This window comes from Haliotis rubra, unplaced genomic scaffold (assembly GCF_003918875.1).
Source record: "Haliotis rubra isolate DU_JTF1 unplaced genomic scaffold, ASM391887v1 Scf372, whole genome shotgun sequence".
Taxonomy (NCBI): Eukaryota; Metazoa; Mollusca; class Gastropoda; order Lepetellida; family Haliotidae; genus Haliotis; species Haliotis rubra.
The window spans coordinates 64,347-79,954 of record NW_025767049.1 but is presented as its reverse complement, the minus strand read 5'-3'; the positions used below and the strand labels follow the sequence as shown (position 1 = coordinate 79,954).

At 45.4% G+C, this 15,608-nt stretch overlaps 1 protein-coding gene across 1 annotated transcript in view; it reads left to right on the top strand.

The window, feature by feature from the left end:
* Positions 1-15,608, top strand: part of LOC124286006 — a 66,250-nt gene that overhangs the window by 16,315 nt on the left and 34,327 nt on the right. The gene's annotated exons all lie outside the window — the stretch shown is intronic.

Sequence of the window (15,608 nt, the reverse complement as noted above, 5' to 3'; positions counted from 1 at the left end):
ATACAGACGATATCCACATGCAATCTTGTAAATCTGGCGTTGTAGACAGGGTAATTCACCCGCCCTTAGTGAACTAGATGCCACCATAAGCACACATGTACCATACAATATCTCAAACAGCTTACAGTACCTTGATTTGACACTTCGACAAACATGAACCCGTGAAGGTCCGGGTTAGAATGAAACTTCAGTAGCCCATGCTTGTCGTAAGAGGCGACTAACGGGATCGGGTGGTGAGGCTCGCTGGCTTGGTTGACACAAGTCATCGATTCCCAATTGCACAGATCGATGCTCCAGTAGCATGACATAGAATATCTGTCGGGGGACATGGCACCCCAGTAGCATGATATAGAACATCTGTAGGGGGGCATGGCACCCCAGTAGCATAATATAGACTATCTGTAGGGGGACATGGCACACCCTGCAAGATATAGAACATCTGTAGGGGGACATGGCATACCCTGCAAGATATAGAACATATGTTGTTGGACATGGCACCCCAGTAGCATGATATAGACTATCTGTTGGGGGACATGACATACCCTGCAAGATATAGAACGTCTCTTTTGGGACATGCCACCCCAGTAGCATGATATAGCACATCTGTAGGCGGACATGAAATACCCTGCATAATATAAACTATCTATAAGGTGACATGGCATACTCTGCAGGATATAAAGCATCAGTTGTGGGACATGACATACTCTGCAGGATATAGAACATCTGTTGTGGGACATGACATCCCAGCAGCATGACATAGACTATCTGTTGGGGACATGGCACCCCAGTAGCATGACATAGACTATCTGTAGGGGGGCATGACATACTCTGCAGGATATAGACCATCTGTTGTGGGACATGGCATACTCTGCAGGATATGGAACATATGTAGGGAACATGGCACCCCAGTAGCATGACATAGAACATCTATAGGGGACAAGGCACCCCAGTAGCATGATATAGACTATATGTAGGGGCCATGGCATCCCAGTAGCATGACATAGACTATCTATATGGGGGCTTGGCACCACAGTAGCATGACATAGAACATCTGTCGGGGGACATGGCACCCCAGTAGCATGATATAGAATATCTGTAGGGGGATATGACACCCCAGGAGCATGTTATCGACTATCTGTAGGGGGACTTGACACCCCAGTAGCATGATATAGAACATATGTAGGAGGACATGAAGTACCCTGTATGATATATAAAACCTGGAGTAGGAGATGGTACCCAAGTACCATGATATACAGTATCTGTAGGCGACATGGCATCCCAGTTGCATGATATAGAACATCTGTAGGGGACATGGCACCCCTCTAGCATGATATAGAACAACTGTAGGCGGACATGGTACCCCATTAGTATGATATAGATCATCTGTAGGGAACATGGCACCCCAGTAGCATGATATAGAAGATCTGTTAGGACATGGTATCCCAGTAGCATGATATAGAACATCTGTAGGGGACATGGCACCCCGGCAGCATGATATAGAACATATGTAGGGGACATGGCACCCCAGAAGTATGATATACATCATCTGTAGGAGAACATGTCAACCCAGTAGCATGATATAAAACATCTATAGTGGAACATGGCTTCGAAGTAGCAAGATATAGAACATCTGTAGGGGACATGGCTCCCCAGTAACATGATATAGAACATCTGTAGGCGGACATGGTACCCCAGTAGGATGATACACACTATCTGCGGGGGAAAATGGCACGCCGGTAGCATGATATAGAACATCTGTATGGGACATGTCACCCCAGTAACATGATATAGATCATCTGTAGGGAACATGGTACCCCAGTAGCCTGATATAGAACATCTGTACGTGACAAGACAACCCAGTAGCATGACATACAACATCTGTAGGGGACATGGCACCCCAGTAGCATGATATAGAACATCTGTAGGGAACATCACACCCCAGTAGCATCATATAGAACATCTGTAGGAGAACTAGACGCCCCAGTAGCATGATATAGACTATATGTAGGGGCCAAGGCATCCCAGTAGCATGACATAGAACATCTGTCGGGGTACATGGCACCCCAGTAGCATGATATAGACTATCTATATGGGGGCTTGACACCACAGTAGCATGACATAGAACATCTGTCGGGGGACATGGCACCCCAGTAGCATGACATAGAATATCTGTAGGGGGATATGACACCCCAGTAGCATGATATCGACTATCTGTAGGGGGACTTGACACCCCAGTAGGATGATATAGAACATATGTAAGAGGACATGAAGTACCCTGTATGATATATAAAACCTGGAGTAGGAGATGGTACCCAAGTACCATGATATACAATAACTGTAGGCGACATGGCATCCCAGTTGCATGATATAGAACATCTGTAGGGGACATGGCACCCCTCTAGCATGATATAGAACAACTGTAGGCGGACATGGTACCCCATTAGTATGATATAGATCATCTGTAGGGAACATGGCACCCCAGTAGCATGACATAGCTCACCTGTAGTGGACAAGACAACCCAGTAGCATGACATAGAACATCTGATGGGGAATATGGCACCCCAGTAGCATAATACAGATCTTCTATAGTTGAACATGTCACCCGAGTAGCATGATATAGAACATCTGTAGGGGACATGTCACCCCAGTAGCATGATATAGAACATCTGTAGGCGAACATGGCACCCCAGTAGCATGATATAGAACACTTGTGGGTGACATGGCTCCCCAGTAGCATGATATAGATCATCTGTACGGAACATGGCACCCCAGTAGCATGATATAGAACATCTGTAGGGGACATAGCACCCCATTAGCACGATATAGAACATCTGTAGGCGGACATGGCTCCCCAGTAGCATGACATAGCTCACCTGTAGTGGACAAGACAACCCAGTAGCATGACATAGAACATCTGATGGGGAATATGGCACCCCAGTAGCATAATACAGATCTTCTATAGTTGAACATGTCACCCGAGTAGCATGATATAGAACATCTGTAGGGGACATGTCACCCCAGTAGCATGATATAGAACATCTGTAGGCGAACATGGCACCCCAGTAGCATGATATAGAACACTTGTGGGTGACATGGCTCCCCAGTTGCATGATATAGAACATCTGTAGGGGACATGGCACCCCTCTAGCATGATATAGAACAACTGTAGGCGGACATGGTACCCCATTAGTATGATATAGATCATCTGTAGGGAACATGGCACCCCAGTAGCATGATATAGAAGATCTGTTAGGACATGGCATCCCAGTAGCATGATATAGAACATCTGTAGGGGACATGGCACCCCGGCAGCATGATATAGAACATCTGTAGGGGACATGGCACCCCAGTAGTATGATATACATCATCTGTAGTAGAACATGTCAACCCAGTAGCATGATATAAAACATCTGTAGTGGAACATGGCTTCGAAGTAGCAAGATATAGAACATCTGTAGGGGACATGGCTCCCCAGTAACATGATATAGAACATCTGTAGGCGGACATGGTACCCTAGTAGGACGATACACACTATCTGCGGGGGAAAATGGCACCCCGGTAGCATGATATAGAACATCTGTATGGGACATGTCACCCCAGTAACATGATATAGATCATCTGTAGGGAACATGGTACCCCAGTAGCCTGATATAGAACATCTGTACGTGACAAGACAACCCAGTAGCATGACATACAACATCTGAAGGGGGATAAGGCACCACAGTAGCATGATATAGAACGTCTGAAAGGAACATGGCACCCTAGTAGCGTGAAATAGAACATCTGTAGGGCACATGGAATCCCAGTAGCATGATATAGAACATATGTAAGGGAATTTGGCACCACAGTAGCGCGTTATAGATCATCTGTAGGGAACATGGCACCCCAGTAGGATGATATAGAACAGATGTAGGAGGACATGAAGTACCCTGTATGATATATAAGACCTGGAGCAGGAGATGGTACCCCAGTACCATGATATATAATATCTGTAGGGGACATGGCATCCCAATATCATGATATAGAACATCTGTAGGGGACATAGCACCCCATTAGCACGATATAGAACATCTGTAGGCGGACATGGCTCCCCAGTAGCATGACATAGCTCACCTGTAGTGGACAAGACAACCCAGTAGCATGACATAGAACATCTGATGGGGAATATGGCACCCCAGTAGCATAATACAGATCTTCTATAGTTGAACATGTCACCCGAGTAGCATGATATAGAACATCTGTAGGGGACATGTCACCCCAGTAGCATGATATAGAACATCTGTAGGCGAACATGGCACCCCAGTAGCATGATATAGAACACTTGTGGGTGACATGGCTCCCCAGTAGCATGATATAGATCATCTGTACGGAACATGGCACCCCAGTAGCATGATATAGAACATCTGTAGGGAACATGACACCCCAGTAGCATCATATAGAACATCTGTAGGAGAACTAGACGCCCCAGTAGCATGATATAGACTATATGTAGGGGCCATGGCATCCCAGTAGCATGACATAGAACATCTGTAGTGGACATGGCACCCCTCTAGCATGATATAGAACAACTGTAGGCGGACATGGTACCCCATTAGTATGATATAGATCATCTGTAGGGAACATGGCACCCCAGTAGCATGATATAGAAGATCTGTTAGGACATGGCATCCCAGTAGCATGATATAGAACATCTGTAGGGGACATGACACCCCGGCAGCATGATATAGAACATCTGTAGGGGACATGGCACCCCAGTAGTATGATATACATCATCTGTAGGAGAACATGTCAACCCAGTAGCATGATATAAAACATCTGTAGTGGAACATGGCTTCGAAGTAGCAAGATATAGAACATCTGTAGGGGACATGGCTCCCCAGTGACATGATATAGAACATCTGTAGGCGTACATGGTACCCCAGTAGGATGATACACACTATCTGCGAGGGAAAATGGCACCCCGGTAGCATGATATAGAACATCTGTATGGGACATGTCACCCCAGTAGCATGATATAGATCATCTGTAGGGAACATGGTACCCCAGTAGCCTGATATCGAACATCTGTACGTGACAAGACAACCCAGTAGCATGACATACAACATCTGTAGGGGACATGGCACCCCAGTAGCATGATATAGAACATCTGTAGGGAACATGACACCCCAGTAGCATCATATAGAACATATGTAGGAGAACTAGACGCCCCAGTAGCATGATGTAGAACATCTGTAGGGGGGACATGGCTCCCCAGTAGCATCATGTAGATCATCTGTAGGGAACATGGCACCCCAGGACAATGATATAGAAGATCTGTAGGTGACATGTCACACCAGTAGCATGATATAGCACATCTGCACGCGGACAAGTCACCACAGTAGCATGATATAGAACATCTGTAGGGGACATGGCATCCAAGTAGCATGATATAGAACGTCTGTAGGTTACATGCCACCTCAGTAGCATGATATAGAACATCCGTAGGGCACATGGAATCCCAGTAGCATGATATAGAACATCTGTAGGGGACATGGAATCCCAGTATCATGATATAGAACATCTGTAGGGGAGAGCACGACCCTGTAGCATGACTTAGAACATATCTAGGGGAATGTGGCATCCCAGTAGCATGATATTGAACATCTATACGTGACAAGACAACCCAGTAGCATGACATACAACATCTGAAGGGGGGATAAGGCACCACAGTAGCATGATATAGAACGTCTGAAAGGAACATGGCACCCTAGTAGCGTGAAATAGAACATCTGTAGGGCACATGGAATCCCAGTAGCATGATATAGAACATTTGTAAGGGAATTTGGCACCACAGTAGCGCGTTATAGATCATCTGTAGGGAACATGGCACCCCAGTAGGATGATATAGAACAGATGTAGGAGGACATGAAGTACCCTGTATGATATATAAGACCTGGAGCAGGAGATGGTACCCCAGTACCATGATATATAATATCTGTAGGGGACATGGCATCCCAATATCATGATATAGAACATCTGTAGGGAACATGGCACCCCATTAGCACGATGTAGAACATCTGTAAGCGGACATGGCACCCCAGTAGCAAGACATAGCTCACCTGTAGTGGACAAGACAACCCAGTAGCATGACATAGAACATCTGATGGGGAATATGGCACCCCAGTAGCATAATACAGATCTTCTATAGTTGAACATGTCACCCGAGTAGCATGATATAGAACATCTGTAGGGGACATGTCACCCCAGTAGCATGATATAGAACATCTGTAGGCGAACATGGCACCCCAGTAGCATGATATAGAACATTTGTAGGTGACATGGCTCCCCAGTAGCATGATATAGATCATCTGTAGGGAACATGGCACCCCAGTAGCATGATATAGAACATCTGTAGGGAACATGGCACCCCAGTAGCATGATATTGAACATCTGTAGGGGACATGGCACCCCAGCAGCATTATATAGAACATCTCTAGGAGAACATGTAACCCCGGTAGCATGATATAAAACATCTGTAGTGGAACATTGACTGACTGACTGACTGAGGTTAGTTTTACACCGCTTTTAGCAATATTCCAGCAATATCACTGCGGGGGACACCAGAAATGGAGTGGAACATTCATTCCAAGTCGCAAGATACAGAACATCTGTAGGGAACATGGCTCAAAAGTAACATGATGTAGAACATCTATAGGCGGACATGGTACCCCAGTAGCATGATACACACTATCTGTAGAGGAAAATGGCAGCCCAGTAGCATGATATAGAACATCTGTAGGGGACATAGCACCCCGGTAGCATGATATAGAACATCTGTGGGGAACATGGCATCCCAGTAGCATGATATAGATCATCTGTAGGGGACAAGACGACCCAGTAGCATGACATAGAACATCTGAAGGGGGATATGGCACCCCAGTAGCATAATAGAGATCTTCTATAGGGGAACATGGCACTCCAGTAGCATGATGTAGAACATCTGTAGGGGACATGGCTCCCCAGTAGCATGATATAGATCATCTGTAGGGAACATGGCACACCTGGAAAATGATATTGAACATCTGTACGCGGACATGACATCCCAGTAGCATGATATAGAACATCTGTAGGGGACAAGACTACCCAGTAGCATGACATAGAACATCTGAAGGGGGATATGGCACCCCAGTGGCATAATACAGATCTTCTATAGGGGAACATGGCACCCGAGTAGCATGATATGGAACATCTGTAGGGGACATGGCTCCCCAGTAGCATGATATAGATGATCTGTAGGGGAACATCGCACCCCAGTAGCATAATATAAAACATCTCTAGGAGAACATGTAACCCCGGTAGCATGATATAAAACATCTGTAGTGGAACATTGACTGACTGACTGACTGAGGTTAGTTTTACACCGCTTTTAGCAATATTCCAGCAATATCACTGCAGGGGACACCAGAAATGGAGTGGAACATTTATTCCAAGTAGCAAGATACAGAACATCTGTAGGGAACATGGCTCAAAAGTAACATGATGTAGAACATCTATAGGCGGACATGGTAGCCCAGTAGCATGATATAACTATCTGTAGAGGAAAATGGCAGCCCAGTAGCATGATATAGAACATCTGTAGGGGACATAGCAACCTGGTAGCATGATATAGAACATCTGTGGGGAACATGGCACCCCTCTAGCATGATATTGAACATCTGTAGGGGACATGGCACCCCATTAGCACAATGTAGAACATCTGTAGGCGGACATGGCACCCCAGTAGCAAGACATAGCTCACCTGTAGTGGACAAGACAACCCAGTAGCATGACATAGAACATCTGATGGGGAATATGGCACCCCAGTAGCATAATACAGATCTTCTATAGTTGAACATGTCACCCGAGTAGCATGATATAGAACATCTGTAGGGGACATGTCATCCCAGTAGCATGATATAGAACATCTGTAGGCGAACATGGCACCCCAGTAGCATGATATAGAACATTTGTAGGTGACATGGCTCCCCAGTAGCATGATATAGATCATCTGTACGGAACATGGCACCCCAGTAGCATGATATTGAACATCTGTAGGGGACATGGCACCCCAGTAGCATGATATAGATCATCTGTAGGGGACATGGCACCCCAGTAGCGTGATATAGAACATCTGTAGGGGACATGTCATCCCAGTAGCATGATATAGAACATCTGTAGGCGAACATGGCACCCCAGTAGCATGATATAGAACATTTGTAGGTGACATGGCTCCCCAGTAGCATGATATAGATCATCTGTACGGAACATGGCACCCCAGTAGCATGATATTGAACATCTGTAGGCGAACATGGCACCCCAGTAGCATGATATAGAACATTTGTAGGTGACATGGCTCCCCAGTAGCATGATATAGATCATCTGTACGGAACATGGCACCCCAGTAGCATGATATAGAACATCTGTAGGGGACATGGCACCCCAGCAGCATGATATAGATCATCTGTAGGGGAACATGGCACCCCAGAAGCATAATAATATAAAACATCTCTAGGAGAACATGTAACCCCGGTAGCATGATATAAAACATCTGTAGTGGAACATTGACTGACTGACTGACTGAGGTTAGTTTTACACCGCTTTTAGCAATATTCCAGCAATATCACTGCGGGGGACACCAGAAATGGAGTGGAACATTCATTCCAAGTCGCAAGATACAGAACATCTGTAGGGAACATGGCTCAAAAGTAACATGATGTAGAACATCTATAGGCGGACATGGTAGCCCAGTAGCATGATATAACTATCTGTAGAGGAAAATGGCAGCCCAGTAGCATGATATAGAACATCTGTAGGGGACATAGCAACCTGGTAGCATGATATAGAACATCTGTGGGGAACATGGCACCCCTCTAGCATGATATTGAACATCTGTAGGGGACATGGCACCCCATTAGCACAATGTAGAACATCTGTAGGCGGACATGGCACCCCAGTAGCAAGACATAGCTCACCTGTAGTGGACAAGACAACCCAGTAGCATGACATAGAACATCTGATGGGGAATATGGCACCCCAGTAGCATAATACAGAGATCTTCTATAGTTGAACATGTCACCCGAGTAGCATGATATAGAACATCTGTAGGGACATGTCATCCCAGTAGCATGATATAGAACATCTGTAGGCGAACATGGCACCCCAGTAGCATGATATAGAACATTTGTAGGTGACATGGCTCCCCAGTAGCATGATATAGATCATCTGTACGGAACATGGCACCCCAGTAGCATGATATTGAACATCTGTAGGGACATGGCACCCCAGTAGCATGATATAGATCATCTGTAGGGGACATGGCACCCCAGTAGCGTGATATAGAACATCTGTAGGGGACATGTCATCCCAGTAGCATGATATAGAACATCTGTAGGCGAACATGGCACCCCAGTAGCATGATATAGAACATTTGTAGGTGACATGGCTCCCCAGTAGCATGATATAGATCATCTGTACGGAACATGGCACCCCAGTAGCATGATATTGAACATCTGTAGGCGAACATGGCACCCCAGTAGCATGATATAGAACATTTGTAGGTGACATGGCTCCCCAGTAGCATGATATAGATCATCTGTACGGAACATGGCACCCCAGTAGCATGATATAGAACATCTGTAGGGGACATGGCACCCCAGCAGCATGATATAGATCATCTGTAGGGGAACATGGCACCCCAGAAGCATAATATAAAACATCTCTAGGAGAACATGTAACCCCGGTAGCATGATATAAAACATCTGTAGTGGAACATTGACTGACTGACTGACTGAGGTTAGTTTTACACCGCTTTTAGCAATATTCCAGCAATATCACTGCGGGGGACACCAGAAATGGAGTGGAACATTCATTCCAAGTCGCAAGATACAGAACATCTGTAGGGAACATGGCTCAAAAGTAACATGATGTAGAACTTCTATAGGCGGACATGGTACCCCAGTAGCATGATACACACTATCTGTAGAGGAAAATGGCAGCCCAGTAGCATGATATAGAACATCTGTAGGGGACATAGCACCCCGGTAGCATGATATAGAACATCTGTGGGGAACATGGCACCCCTCTAGCATGATATTGAACATCTGTAGGGGACATGGCATCCCAGTAGCATGATATAGATCATCTGTAGGGGACAAGACGACCCAGTAGCATGACATAGAACATCTGAAGGGTATATGGCACCCTAGTAGCATAATACAGATCTTCTATAGGGGAACATGGCACTCCAGTAGCATGATGTAGAACATCTGTAGGGGACATGGCTCCCCAGTAGCATGATATAGATCATCTGTAGGGAACATGGCACACCTGGAAAATGATATTGAACATCTGTACGCGGACATGACATCCCAGTAGCATGATATAGAACATCTGTAGGGGACAAGACTACCCAGTAGCATGACATAGAACATCTGAAGGGGGATATGGCACCCCAGTGGCATAATACAGATCTTCTATAGGGGAACATGGCACCCGAGTAGCATGATATGGAACATCTGTAGGGACATGGCTCCCCAGTAGCATGATATAGATGATCTGTAGGGGAACATCGCACCCCAGTAGCATAATATAAAACATCTCTAGGAGAACATGTAACCCCGGTAGCATGATATAAAACATCTGTAGTGGAACATTGACTGACTGACTGACTGAGGTTAGTTTTACACCGCTTTTAGCAATATTCCAGCAATATCACTGCAGGGGACACCAGAAATGGAGTGGAACATTTATTCCAAGTAGCAAGATACAGAACATCTGTAGGGAACATGGCTCAAAAGTAACATGATGTAGAACATCTATAGGCGGACATGGTAGCCCAGTAGCATGATATAACTATCTGTAGAGGAAAATGGCAGCCCAGTAGCATGATATAGAACATCTGTAGGGGACATAGCAACCTGGTAGCATGATATAGAACATCTGTGGGGAACATGGCACCCCTCTAGCATGATATTGAACATCTGTAGGGGACATGGCACCCCATTAGCACAATGTAGAACATCTGTAGGCGGACATGGCACCCCAGTAGCAAGACATAGCTCACCTGTAGTGGACAAGACAACCCAGTAGCATGACATAGAACATCTGATGGGGAATATGGCACCCCAGTAGCATAATACAGATCTTCTATAGTTGAACATGTCACCCGAGTAGCATGATATAGAACATCTGTAGGGGACATGTCATCCCAGTAGCATGATATAGAACATCTGTAGGCGAACATGGCACCCCAGTAGCATGATATAGAACATTTGTAGGTGACATGGCTCCCCAGTAGCATGATATAGATCATCTGTACGGAACATGGCACCCCAGTAGCATGATATTGAACATCTGTAGGGGACATGGCACCCCAGTAGCATGATATAGATCATCTGTAGGGGACATGGCACCCCAGTAGCGTGATATAGAACATCTGTAGGGGACATGTCATCCCAGTAGCATGATATAGAACATCTGTAGGCGAACATGGCACCCCAGTAGCATGATATAGAACATTTGTAGGTGACATGGCTCCCCAGTAGCATGATATAGATCATCTGTACGGAACATGGCACCCCAGTAGCATGATATTGAACATCTGTAGGCGAACATGGCACCCCAGTAGCATGATATAGAACATTTGTAGGTGACATGGCTCCCCAGTAGCATGATATAGATCATCTGTACGGAACATGGCACCCCAGTAGCATGATATAGAACATCTGTAGGGGACATGGCACCCCAGCAGCATGATATAGATCATCTGTAGGGGAACATGGCACCCCAGAAGCATAATATAAAACATCTCTAGGAGAACATGTAACCCCGGTAGCATGATATAAAACATCTGTAGTGGAACATTGACTGACTGACTGACTGAGGTTAGTTTTACACCGCTTTTAGCAATATTCCAGCAATATCACTGCGGGGGACACCAGAAATGGAGTGGAACATTCATTCCAAGTCGCAAGATACAGAACATCTGTAGGAACATGGCTCAAAAGTAACATGATGTAGAACTTCTATAGGCGGACATGGTACCCCAGTAGCATGATACACACTATCTGTAGAGGAAAATGGCAGCCCAGTAGCATGATATAGAACATCTGTAGGGGACATAGCACCCCGGTAGCATGATATAGAACATCTGTGGGGAACATGGCACCCCTCTAGCATGATATTGAACATCTGTAGGGGACATGGCATCCCAGTAGCATGATATAGATCATCTGTAGGGGACAAGACGACCCAGTAGCATGACATAGAACATCTGAAGGGTATATGGCACCCTAGTAGCATAATACAGATCTTCTATAGGGGAACATGGCACTCCAGTAGCATGATGTAGAACATCTGTAGGGGACATGGCTCCCCAGTAGCATGATATAGATCATCTGTAGGGAACATGGCACACCTGGAAAATGATATTGAACATCTGTACGCGGACATGACATCCCAGTAGCATGATATAGAACATCTGTAGGGGACAAGACTACCCAGTAGCATGACATAGAACATCTGAAGGGGGATATGGCACCCCAGTGGCATAATACAGATCTTCTATAGGGGAACATGGCACCCGAGTAGCATGATATGGAACATCTGTAGGGGACATGGCACCCCAGTAGCATGATGTAGATCATCTGTAGGGGAACATGGCACCCCAGTAGCATAATATAAAACATCTCTAGGAGAACATGTAACCCCGGTAGCATGATATAAAACATCTGTAGTGGAACATTGACTGACTGACTGACTGAGGTTAGTTTTACACCGCTTTTAGCAATATTCCAGCAATATCACTGCGGGGGACACCAGAAATGGAGTGGAACATTGATTCCAAGTAGCAAGATACAGAACATCTGTAGGGAACATGGCTCAAAAGTAACATGATGTAGAACATCTATAGGCGGACATGGTAGCCCAGTAGCATGATATAACTATCTGTAGAGGAAAATGGCAGCCCAGTAGCATGATATAGAACATCTGTAGGGGACATAGCAACCCGGTAGCATGATATAGAACATCTGTAGGGAACATGGCACCCCTCTAGCATGATATTGAACATCTGTAGGGGACATGGCATCCCAGTAGCATGATATAGATCATCTGTAGGGGACAAGACGACCCAGTAGCATGACATAGTACATCTGAAGGGGGATATGGCACCCCAGTAGCATAATACAGATCTTCTATAGGGGAACATGGCACTCCAGTAGCATGATGTAAAACATCTCTAGGAGAACATGGCACCCCAGTAGCATGATATAGAACATCTGTAGGGAACATGGCACCCCAGTAGCATGATATTGAACATCTGTAGGGGACATGGCACCCCAGAAGCATAATATAAAACATCTCTAGGAGAACATGTAACCCCGGTAGCATGATATAAAACATCTGTAGTGGAACATTGACTGACTGACTGACTGAGGTTAGTTTTACACCGCTTTTAGCAATATTCCAGCAATATCACTGCGGGGGACACCAGAAATGGAGTGGAACATTCATTCCAAGTAGCAAGATACAGAACATCTGTAGGGAACATGGCTCAAAAGTAACATGATGTAGAACATCTATAGGCGGACATGGTACCCCAGTAGCATGATACACACTATCTGTAGAGGAAAATGGCAGCCCAGTAGCATGATATAGAACATCTGTAGGGGACATAGCACCCCGGTAGCATGATATAGAACATCTGTGGGGAACATGGCACCCCTCTAGCATGATATTGAACATCTGTAGGGGACATGGCATCCCAGTAGCATGATATAGATCATCTGTAGGGGACAAGACGACCCGGTAGCATGACATAGAACATCTGTGGGGGGATATGGCACCCCAGTAGCATAATACAGATCTTCTATAGGGGGACATGGCACTCCAGTAGCATGATGTAAAACATCTGTAGGGGACATGGCTCCCCAGTAGCATGATATAGATCATCTGTAGGGAACATGGCACACCTGGAAAATGATATTGAACACCTGTACGCGGACATGGCATCCCAGTAGCCTGATATAGAACATCTGTAGGGGACAAGACTACCCCGTAACATGACATAGAACATCTGAAGGGGGATATGGCACCCCAGTGGCATAATACAGATCTTCTATAGGGGATCATGGCACCCGAGTAGCATGACATGGAACATCTGTAGGGGACATGTGCACCCCAGTAGCATGATGTAGAACATCTGAAGGCGGATATGGTACCCCAGTAGCATGATACACACTATCTGTAGAGGAAAATGGCAGCCCAGTAGCATGATATAGAACATCTGTAGGGGACATAGCACCCCGGTAGCATGATATAGAACATCTGTGGGGAACATGGCATCCCTCTAGCATGATACTGAACATCTGTAGGGGACATGGCATCCCAGTAGCATGATATAGATCATCTGTAGGGGACAAGACGACCCAGTAGCATGACATAGAACATCTGAAGGGGGATATGGCACCCCAGTAGCATAATACAGATCTTCTATAGGGGAACATGGCACTCCAGTAGCATGATGTAAAACATCTGTAGGGGACATGGCTCCCCAGTAGCATTATATAGATGATCTGTAGGGAACATGGCACAACTGGAAAATGATATTGAACATCTGTACGCGGACATGGCATCCCAGTAGCCTCATATAGAACATCTGTAGGGACAAGACTACCCCGTAGCATGACATAGAACATCTGAAGGGGGATATGGCACCCCAGTGGCATAATACAGATCTTCTATAGGGGAACATGGCAACCGAGTAGCATGACATGGAACATCTGTAGGGGACATGGCACCCCAGTAGCATGATGTAGAACATCTGAAGGCGGATATGGCACCCCAGTAGCATGATATAGAACATCTGTAGGGGACATGGTATCCCAGTAGCATGATATAGAACATCTGTAGTGACATGGTACCCTAGTATTATGATATAGAACATCTGTAGGGGACATGGCACCCTAGTAGCATGATTTAGAACATCTGTAGGCGAACATGGCACCACAGTAGCATGATATAGAACATCTGTAGGGGACATGGCACCCCAGTAGCATGATATAGATCATCTGTACGGAACATGGCACCCCAGCAGCATGATATAGAACATCTGTAGGGAACATGACACCCCAGTAGCATAATATAGATCATATGTAGGAGAACATGTAACGCAAGTAGCATGATATAAAACATCTGTAGTGGAACATTGACTGACTGACTGACTGAGTTTAGTTTTACACCGCTTTTAGCAATATTCGAGCAATATCACTGCGGGGGACACCAGAAATGGAGTGGAACATTCTTTCCAAGTTGCAAGATATAGAACATCTGTAGGGGACATGGCTCCAAAGTAACATGATGTAGAACATCTGTAGGAAAACAAGACGTCCTAGAAGCATGATATAGAACATCTGTAGGGGACATGGCACCTCAGTAGCATGATATAGATCATATGTAGAAGGACAGGAAGTACCGTCTATGATATGTAAAACCTGGAGCAGAAGATGGTTCCCCAATACCATGTTATAGAACATCTGTAAGGGACATGACACCCCAGTAGCATGATATAAAACATATGTAGGAGGACATGA